This window comes from Piliocolobus tephrosceles, chromosome 3 (genome assembly GCF_002776525.5).
Source record: "Piliocolobus tephrosceles isolate RC106 chromosome 3, ASM277652v3, whole genome shotgun sequence".
NCBI lineage: Eukaryota > Metazoa > Chordata > Mammalia > Primates > Cercopithecidae > Piliocolobus > Piliocolobus tephrosceles.
Genome location: NC_045436.1, coordinates 145,160,750 through 145,170,957, shown reverse-complemented (window position 1 = coordinate 145,170,957; position 10,208 = coordinate 145,160,750). Strand labels below are relative to the sequence as shown.

The 10,208-nt window shown below is 42.2% G+C and overlaps 1 protein-coding gene across 4 annotated transcripts in view; it reads right to left on the bottom strand.

Moving 5' to 3' along the window:
• The window catches only part of APBB2 (amyloid beta precursor protein binding family B member 2), a 414,785-nt gene that overhangs the window by 250,909 nt on the left and 153,668 nt on the right, over positions 1-10,208 (bottom strand). For all 4 annotated transcript variants that reach the window (XM_023224587.1, XM_031935358.1, XM_023224583.1 and 1 more), the window contains one exon: positions 2,855-2,969. The gene's annotated coding sequence lies outside the window, so the exon portion shown is untranslated. The remainder of the gene's footprint in view (positions 1-2,854; positions 2,970-10,208) is intronic.

Below are 10,208 nucleotides of genomic sequence, written 5' to 3'. Positions count from 1 at the left end.
TTTTTTTTTTTAGTAGAAATGACGCTTTACCATGTTGGCCAGGCTGGTTTCAAATTCCTGACCTCCACCCACCTGAGCCTCCCAAAGTGCTGGGGTTACAGCAGCCAGCCAAATCTTATTTAATGATCAGGAGAAGCAAGCTACAAAGGAGCATGTAGAAGGGAGGAATGGAGAACAAATCAAGTAAAATACGTAACAGTGTTCATGCCTGGACTGAGGGATCAACAACAACGGGAAAAGAAATCAGAGATGGAAACCATGAGAGGGTATGAACCACACTCTAGTTCCAGGGAAGGGCGTTTCAGGCAACGTGTTATGCAGTTATGTGCTCCCTGGAAAAGCAGCCACTCTCTCTCCCCCCACCAGAAAAAAGGCACAAAGTGACAAGCTCTGTAGAGGCCTCAGGGCAGCAATCGCTATGCTGAGCACACGTAGCACGTTTCTGGCACCCAGTAAGAAGACAGTTTTCTTATAAAGAGCTCTTAGTAAGAAATAAGTCAAATGGAAATAAAGAGCTTCCTTGCAATTACTGGACAGCACACACCTGTGCAGCTCAGGGCCCTTTGGTAATCTCTAGAAAGGAACTCAGCTGATGGCCAACGTGTCATTCTCTGAGGTGGAAAAAGGAGCAAGAACACATATGTGAATTTTTCAGGTAAATTTACTTCTTCCACTTCAAGAGCCCAAATGTTAGCATTTTAATCACTGTGAAGGAACAATGTCCTCAAAATATATTAGCTTGAACCATATGAAATTAACCTTTTTGTATGTCAAAAATGCTCAAGTACTAACAATTTCACTTGGATCAATGGCAGTACATGTCCTCCAACTTTCTTCTACACGGGGGTAGGCAAATTTTTTCTTAACAGGATCACAGATATTTTAGGCTTTGAGGGCCAAGAGACAAAAAAGAGATTATGTAGGTGCTTATATAACCATTTAAAATGTAACCATTTAAAAATATAAAAACCACCCTCAGCTCCTATAAAAATAAGCATAGGCTGGATCTGACCTATTGGCTACAGTTTGCAGATCCCTGTTACACAGGGTACAGGTATAAACTTTATTCTGATGATGCTCACTATGAAAATTGCTAATTTCAGAGTAAAACTGTAACACCCTTGGAGATACTAACAATATCTGAAAAGATGTGAAAAGCTGTTTACCCCAACACTGCTGGCTTTAATGCTGGTTGTTGATCCGAATCCCTATTCTATTATCAGCAATCCCTCCCTACTGCTATAAAATGCCACTGCTTTTAACTATCTGACTTACTTTACAAGTAATTGTCTGGGTGAGGACTTGAGGGTGGTTCTAACTTTTCTTTGCTTTCTTTTTTCTTTTTTTGAGACAGAGTCTTGCTCTGTCTCCCACGCTGGAATGCAGTGGTATAATCTCAGCTCACTGCAACCTGTACCTCCTGGGCTCAAGCAATCCTCCCATCTCAGCCTCCCGAGTAGCTGGGACTACAGGCGCATGCCATCATGCCTGGCTAATTTTTGTATTTTTTGTAGAGACATGGTTTCGTCATGAAGCCCAGGCTGGTCTTAAACTCCTGGGCTCAAGTGATACACCCACCTCAGCCTCCCAAAGTGCTGGGATTACAGGCATAAGCCCAGCCATAACTTTTCTATAAATAAAAAAACTGAGCTGCACAAGGTAATGGCACTTAAAAGTGAATACGAATAAGCATAACTACAGAAAGGATATGGGAGCAAAAGCACTATGGGGAATTACCCCAAATTTCCCCTGACTTGGAGCCAAAATTCCACAGGTTCCAAAGGAAAGCAACAAAAACAAATAAATATCTATACAACTGGTCCAAGGCCAAAAGACTGCAGGGAGCAAGAAGTAAGTCTGAGACACATTGCCTTTCATAGAAATACAGATAGATAATTAAAGGGAAGAATCATTTTTCTCCTAGGTTAATCAGGGGTAACGACAAATAGGAAAAGGCTACAACTATAGCAGTTCCCAAAAGACTGCTGGGAAAACGTCAGTGTTGTGAGACATCGAAGATCATCCCTGAGGGAACTGAAAGAGTTTCTTCCTTTGGAGAAGGCTAAGAAGTAAAAGCCAGGAACTCCCTCCCTAATACATATTAAACAGACACATACCCAGGGGACCTCTCCTCTGGGTCCATGAATTTTGTGATTATAAAGGAATTCAAACAATCACTGAGAAATGTTTTTAATTTATGGCATTATTATTGTTTCAAATGTTATACATTGTGATGAAAAAGGAAAGCTTAAAAAAATAAAAGCCTATAGAAGAATAGATACATTAGGCCAGGCATGGTGGCTCATGCTTGTAATCCAGAAACTTTGGGAGGCTAAGGTGGGTGGATCTCTTGAGCCTAGGAGGTCAAGACCAGCCTGGGCAACATAGCGAGACCCCATCTCTACAAAAAATAAACAAAATTAGCCAGGCATGGTGGCACACATCTGTAGTCCCAATTACACAGTAGACTAAGGTGGGAGGATCACTTGAACCATAAGTTCGAAGCTATAGTGAGCTGTGTTCATGCCACTGGAACCCAGCCTGGGCAACAGAGCAAGACCCAGTCTCAAAAAAGAAAAGAAAAAGGAAAAAAAGAATGGATGCACTGAAACAGAAAAGGGAGATTGTTGATATACACTTCTGGTCTTATAGGGCCACTTGATTACAAAAATCCTAATTTAGATAACATTTCTTACCATGCAACATTCAAAATTACCCTAGAGCAATACATTCTCTTGTATTGCTAAACATCCTTATTTAAACCTTTAAAGCTTTTACCAATTCAGGACTCTGTGATATTCTACAATGAAAATTAAAGGGAAAAAAGCAAGAGAGAGACTGATCCCATACATACATGAGCTGCCTGGATGACAGTGAGCCTCCGGGTACCGTCTGCCCATAGTGACAGTCAACACATTGGCAGGGGCCTCAGCAGTTCCCAAGTCCTCAGGAAAGACTGAGATGGTTAGCTGTCGGAGAGGGGAGACAAAAAAGGGCAGAAACAAAACAGAGACTTAGGATAATGACAGCATTTTTTTTTCATTAAAATGCTAATGATGACCACAAATTTCCAGATAACCATGTTTATGAATTATTCATAGTCGCATGCAAGATGAAGTCTCCCCGTCACTACAGGCAGGCCCAGGGCTTGCTGATGATTAGCATGTGGGCCCTGCAATAAGTGTGACAGAGGCACAGGTCGCTTCCAGCGACCAGGGCTGGCCCTCACTGGCCCCCATCAAAAGTCCAGGCAATCCCACCTGTATTTCCCTGATGCTTTTCCATTCTTCCTTAACATCAAGGAATAGCACTGCCTGGCTCTTTGCTGTGACATCTGAACTAATATCCTGTAAAACTTTAAAAGCTTGAAAGGAAGAAAATTGTTTTTCTGTATTGGGGAGGTTAGATGTCACGCTGATTGGGAAAAAAAAATATTTTCAGTGACGTATAACATATAGAAAATGCACACACCACAATGGACAGCTCAATGTATTCTCCTAAACTGAAAACACACCAGATCAAAAACCAGAACATTATCTACACTGCAGAAGTCCCTTTCATGCTCCCTTCTAAGGGTGACTCCTATGCAGAAATTATTTTTGCCCTTTTTTGTGGCCATCAAGTCGATTTACTGTCACTGTTGATTTTTTATTTAAAAAACATATGCAGAGCACCTACTATACACCCAGCACCATGCTAAGCACTGGAGCTACAAAGATGAATAAGATACCATCTCTGTCTCTAAGGAAAGTGAAGTCTAGGGGAGCCAAAGGATGCACACAAACTGGCCACTATCGGGTTATGGGATGAGCAAAATCACTGAGCTTCATATCAAGCAAGGGTGTGTCTAGTCCAGAAATGGACAGGTCAGGGAGCACTTCCAAGAAAAAGGGGTGCCTAGCATGTCCTAAGGCTGGGTAGGAGTTAGCCACGCTAGGGATGCAAGACAAGGCAGTAGAAAAAGGAAAGGTAAGAAACCACATGGTATAGTCCAGAATTGCTGGCCACTCTTTAGAGTGAGGCCTGCAGAATGAGGCCAGAAAATAAGCCTGGAGCCAGATGGCAACCATGTACACATCTCAAAGAACTCTGACTTTATCCTGGGTGTAAACAGCCACTGAGGGGTCAGATCTGGGTTTCAGATGCATGATTCTCTGGGTGGATTTGAAGGGGGGCAGGGTAGAGGCAGGGAGACCTGTTTGGTTGTTACAATCATTCAGGGAGAAGAAAAGGGTGGAGATTAGGGCAGTAGAAGTAGACAGAGAAAGGGAGAGAAGAATTAGTACTTGGAACCATCCAGAAACTCAAAGTGGAACTCTAAGTTTATTACATGTGGATGAATGGTAGTGACAACCAAGGTAGAGAATATAGGAGAAGAAATAAGGAAGACAAGGAATTTAGTTTGGGGCATTAGAAATTGAGGTATCAGTGGCTCACGCCTGTAATCCCAACACTTTGGGAAGCCAAGGCAGGCGGATCACCTGAGGTCGGGAGTTCGGGACCAGCCTGACCAACATGGAGAAACCCTGTCTCTACTAAAAATACTAAATTAACTGGCATGGGCATGGTGGCACATGCCTGTAATCCCACCTATTCAGGAGGCTGAGGCAGGAAAATCGCTTGAACCCGGGAGGCAGAGGTGGTGGTAAGCCAAGATTGTGCCATTGCACTCCAGCCTGGGCAACAAGAGTGAAACTCCATCTCAAAAAAAAGAAAAAAAAAAGAGAGAGAAATTGAAGCATGGACGATTCAAGTGGGGATACTGAGATATTCTTGAGCGTAAAGCCTGGAAAAGCAGCCTGAGAAAACCATAAAGGCATAAAAGCGATTACAACATAGTGGGGAGCAGAGAGCGTGTCAGTGAGTGACGTCACTGCAGGAACACGGACAGAAGGAGAACATTACATGATCAGTGCAGAATCCTGGAGAACACACACAACAGAATGTGCAGAGGAAAACCATCTTTTGAAGAAGACCCAGGAAGAATGGCAGAGAGGTACCATGGGATAGAAAGAGACGAACAAAGATAAAAAATGAAAAATACACCTTTGGATTTGGCATTTAAGAAGTCACTGTCCACCTTGAGGGAGAGCTGTTTTAGCGAAGTGGTGGAGGCAGAGATAACAGAATCAAGAGAGCAAGTAGAAGAGCCCAGGAAGGGGAATGCGTGGCTGCTGGAAGAGACTAAGTGCTCATAGCACATGGCTACAGGCTGAAGGACTCAGTTCAGAGGGAGGGGCTGAAAGTCCAAGAGGGAAGAGGTAAAGATGGTCTGAGATCTTAAAAGAGGTGAGCCAAAGGGTCAGGAGTACAGATGAAGGGGCTGACCTTGAAGAAGAAAGAGAGTCCACAAACCTCTGATATTAGAAGGAAAGTACAGTAGCTCCCCTTTATCCATGGGGGATGCATTCCAGGATCCCCAGTGGATGCCTGAAACCATGGATAGAACCAAGCCCTATCTAGCTATACTATTTTTTTTCCCGTACATATGTACCTGTGATAAAGTTTAATTTATAAATTAGGCACAGTAAGAGATTAACAATGATACCCAATAATAAAATAGAGCAGGTGAATGTGGTCTCTATTTCTCATAGCTGTCTTAGTGTACTATACTGCAGTAAACTGCAATCACAGAAATGAAACTGGGTAAGGGGGGGGCTACTGGAAAGATAAATCTGGCTATAATAAGGTCATAATGAACAGTATTGGGAATTTGGAGGCTATAGACCAAATGGCATCAATGTTTTCAGAAAATAGTTGGCAAAGTCTCTTTGTTGAGAATGATGTGACAAGTAAATGGTCTGAGGACATGGATCATGAAATTCTTGGTTTCTGGCAAGCTATCCCCCAAAATTAAAGTAGTCTAAGTCTGTTTTAAGGTAAACAAGCAAACAAGGCAGTTTGTACCAAGATAGAAAAGAGCATTTATAAGTTCTACCCCTAAGAGTAGAACTTCAGAGTATCAAAAAATACTATATAAGGCCGGGCGCGGTGGCTCAAGCCTGTAATCCCAGCCCTTTGGAAGGCTGAGACGGGCGGATCATGAGGTCAGGAGATCAAGACCCTCCTGGCTAACACCGTGAAACCCCATCTCTACTAAAAAATACAAAAAACTAGTCAGGCGAGGTGGCGGGCGCCTGTAGTCCCAGCTACTCAGGAGGCTGAGGCAGGAGAATGGCGTAAACCCGGGAGGCGGAGCTTGCAGTAAGCTGAGATCCGGCCACTGCACTCCAGCCTGGGCGACAGAGCGAGACTCCGTCTCAAAAAAAAAAAATACTATATAAGCAAAAGATCTGGAAGATGTTTTTTCTTAAAATGATCCTGGGCTTTGGGTGTCAACATTTCCAAAGGTGTACATATAGTTTTGTTAAGCAAAACTATTACCCACCATCTTTTAAGATGGAGTCTCGCTCTGTTGCCAGGCTGGAGTGCAATGGCGTGATCTCAGCTCACTGCAACCTCCGACTCCCTGGTTCAAGCAATTCTGCTGCCTCAGTCTCCCGAGAAGCTGGGATTACAGGCACGTGTCACCACACCTAGCTAATTTTTGTATTTTTAGTAGAGATGGGGTTTCACCGTGTTGGCCAGGATGGTCTTGATCTCTTGACCTTGGGATCTGCCCACCTCAGCCTCCCAAAGTGCTGGGATTACAGGCATGAGCCACTGCACCCAGCCCTACCCACCATCTTAGAAAGCTTCTTGAATTGCTCCAATTCAAAGGTCCTTCCTACCATGGATAAACTACTGAAAATGAAAAAGAGGCAGACATTTGAAAGTAAAGGCAAGAAGGAGGGGAGAATGGGTTCGCAGTGGCACCTGCCACTGAGACTTCCTAGCTGCCTCTTAAAACAGTAGTTATGCCATCCCACTGTGATCTCCTGAACGCTTTTCCATCTAGGATTTTAGCCAATTCAGAAATGGAGTGGAGTGACTTTATATTTGGAAAGTATCCCAGTAATGCCAAAGGAGCAAGATTCATTAGAAACCCGATGCAATGGAAAACACCTGGAAAAGCAGCTTTTAGGTTCCCCAGATAGCCTTTGTGATCTCAAAAATTCTAAGCCTGCTCTACAGTTTGTCTATTCTGTTAACAGGAACAAGATCCAGGCCATTTCTGGAACTTGAAAGGATTTTAGAACCAATGCTATCTGCACTGAAGTCAGTCAGGACAGAGGTGGTTTCAAAGGCATCAGATGCCTACTAACTGGACCATCTCTGTATCCTCAGGGCATAGGATGTAGTAAGCAGTCAATAAATGTGAAATAAATCAATAAACTAATACATTAGTGAAGAGCTTTCACAACAACTAGGAGGTAAGGAGGCCAATTAAATGGTGAGAACAGAAATAGTCTTTCTATTTCTTCTTTTCCTACCCTAACAGACTCAAAGCAAAGCTGCAAATCACATTCAGCTGCACTTAATTTTCACAGAAGAAAATCTTTATGAACTCATAAATAAGAACTTGTAAGTAAATACTGCATGTTAAGTGGGAGGATTCAGAAAGTATGAAAAACAAGATGCCTCTTAAATGCGAAAATAAATGAGTATGAACATTTTGAGGACACAAAGCAACAGAAATTGCAGACTTTACATCTGTCTGCCTTCTTTGTCATCCTCCCCTGTGAAGGACAGGGCATCATTTCTCTCACAGCATGGTGCCTCTCCTCCCAGATGCTCATTCACACAACCTGCTTAGGTTTAACCCACTGGAGCAATAAGATAAATCGTCATGAGATAACGAAGTCTCGCTTCCTTGAAAATTTTAAAAATTCACGTTGGTTGCAGGTCTGTTTTAGTCCTAATATATATTTCTATTACGATTTTACTTCTTTTATAATAAAAGAAGCCCTGAAGTATCATGATCATACTGAACACATTTTATTTTACTTACTTACTTACTTATTTATTTATTTATTTATTTATTTATTTATTTATTTATTTAAGACAGGGTTTCTTTCACTCCTGTCCCCCAGGCTGGAGTGCAGCGGTGTGATCTCGGCTCACTCCAACCTCCGCCTCCTGGGTTCAAGTGATTCTTATATCTCAGACATGCAAGTAGCTGGGATTATAGGTGTGCACCAACATACCTGACTAATTTTTGTATTTTTAGTAGAGACAGGATTTTACCACACTGACCAGGTTGGTCTTGAGCTCCTGACCTCAAGCGATCCACCTGCCTTGGCCTCCCAAAGTGCTGGGACTACAGGCGTGAGCCACCATGCCTGGCCTGAACACATTTTATATTACGCAGCAACACAAGGTAATATTCATCTAAAAGTAACTTTAATAATAAAGCTTCCAAAGGTGAGGAACAGTTTTCTTTATTAGTATGTACCATGTGACATTTTTCTGAACTGTTAAAAAATAACTTGATCCTGAAAACATCAAATCTGATTGTGTCCATCTGACTAGCAATATCTTGGGAAGGAAACCAATCTTTGAGACTTCTTTCTCCTCTTAAGCACGCTAAGAGCAAGATAAATATACGCTACTCACTTGAATGCAAGCCATCAAGGAAAGGAAGGGAATATATTTGCCAGTCTACAAAGTGTTTAGTGTGCAGCTTTTTAATTACTACATTTACGGTACTAGCCATAATATATTCACTACCACAAATGCTCTACAAGGTCATTAATCCTCAACAAATACATTAATGCTTCCCTCCTCTCTACAAGTTCTTATTATGCTGATGTGGGACAAAAACGCCAAGAATTCTCTCCAAAGTAAACATTTCATGTCAACAGGGCCACTAGTTCTACTATGCTCATTTCACTTTTTAAAGATATATAATAGCTCTGCTTAAGCATTTCCTGCTGTTGACCTCAAAGATAAATTTGTACACAAAAAATTTTTAAATGGCTTTGCTTAAAGCAACATTTATTAATAGAAAGGTGACACAAGCTATCTAAAAGGTTGCTTATGCTCTTCCAAAATAATATATTCTATAATTCAATAATTATAATTCTCTGTATCATTCTGCAGTTACAGTACAATATAATTTCTGCTTTTTAAAATCTCCAGGAATAGGCCGGGCACAGTGGCTCACACCTATAATCCTAGCACTTTGGGAGGCCAAGGCAGGCAGATCACCTGAGGTCAGGAGCTCGAGACCAGCCTGGCCAACATGGCGAAACCCCGTCTCTATCAAAAATACAAAAATTAGCCAGGCATGGTGGCAGGTGCCTGTAATCTCTCCTGCTTGTGAGGCTGAGGCAGGAGAATCACTTGAACCCGGGAAGCAGAGGTCACAGTCAGCAGAGATCATGCCACTGCACTCCAGCCTGGGTGATAGAGCGAGACTCTGTCTCAAAAAATAAAAATTAAAATTAAAAAAAAAATCTCAAAGAATAAGACATTGAAAATGATCACGATTTTCAAAACAGTTGAAGGATTACCCATCTAGGTATCAAAATGGGTTTAATTTCAACCATAGCGGATTAATTTTTTTTTCTAAAAGGTAATGCCTTCTTCAGAGAATCCAGAATATGATTAATCTTTGGTGACACGGGACCATCAACATGACTATAAATTACCTGCTCTGCTGGAACATGAGAATACTAACTCCAAGGAAAAGGATTGGCAGCAGTTATTGGGCAGGAGCTGGGTTTCTACCACCACAAAGAGAGCTGGATGGGGAGTTACTACTAAAGCACAGGGTGCAATGAGAATCAAAAGGAAGAGACTGCTGAAGTTCTCACAACAGGCAAAGCACAGATATAAATACACTCTGGAGAGCTCAAGGGGAAATCCAAGTTACAGAGCCAGGTCTGAAGTCAAGAGCTGTGGCTGATTAGAGTCAAGGTCTGAGTTGGAGATAAACTGATGGCGAATAGAGGGAGAGGGTGTAAGGTTGGCTTTGTGTGTATCCTGCTGGTAACTGGGTTTAACCTGCCCATTAAAGGCCAGTGGCAAGACAGCTGTTCTCAGAAGCTTCTGAGGCAACAGAGGGCTGTTTATTCCTCTACTCAAAGGCAGATGGCTGCTAGGCTTTGGGGATATTTGTCTGCCTTTCGTAGTCTGGCTATCTCCTCTCCTTTGCCCTAAAGAGTTGCATCTCATTTCTGTTACAGTACCAACCTTTCCCTTCTTCAAGTCAGCTACGATTTTGGAATTCAAATAAAATAATGAAGTACAAGAGAACAAAACTTAAAATACCAAGCTCCAGATAAGATCTGAAGGGCACAGGGCACGGCCTCTGAACACATACT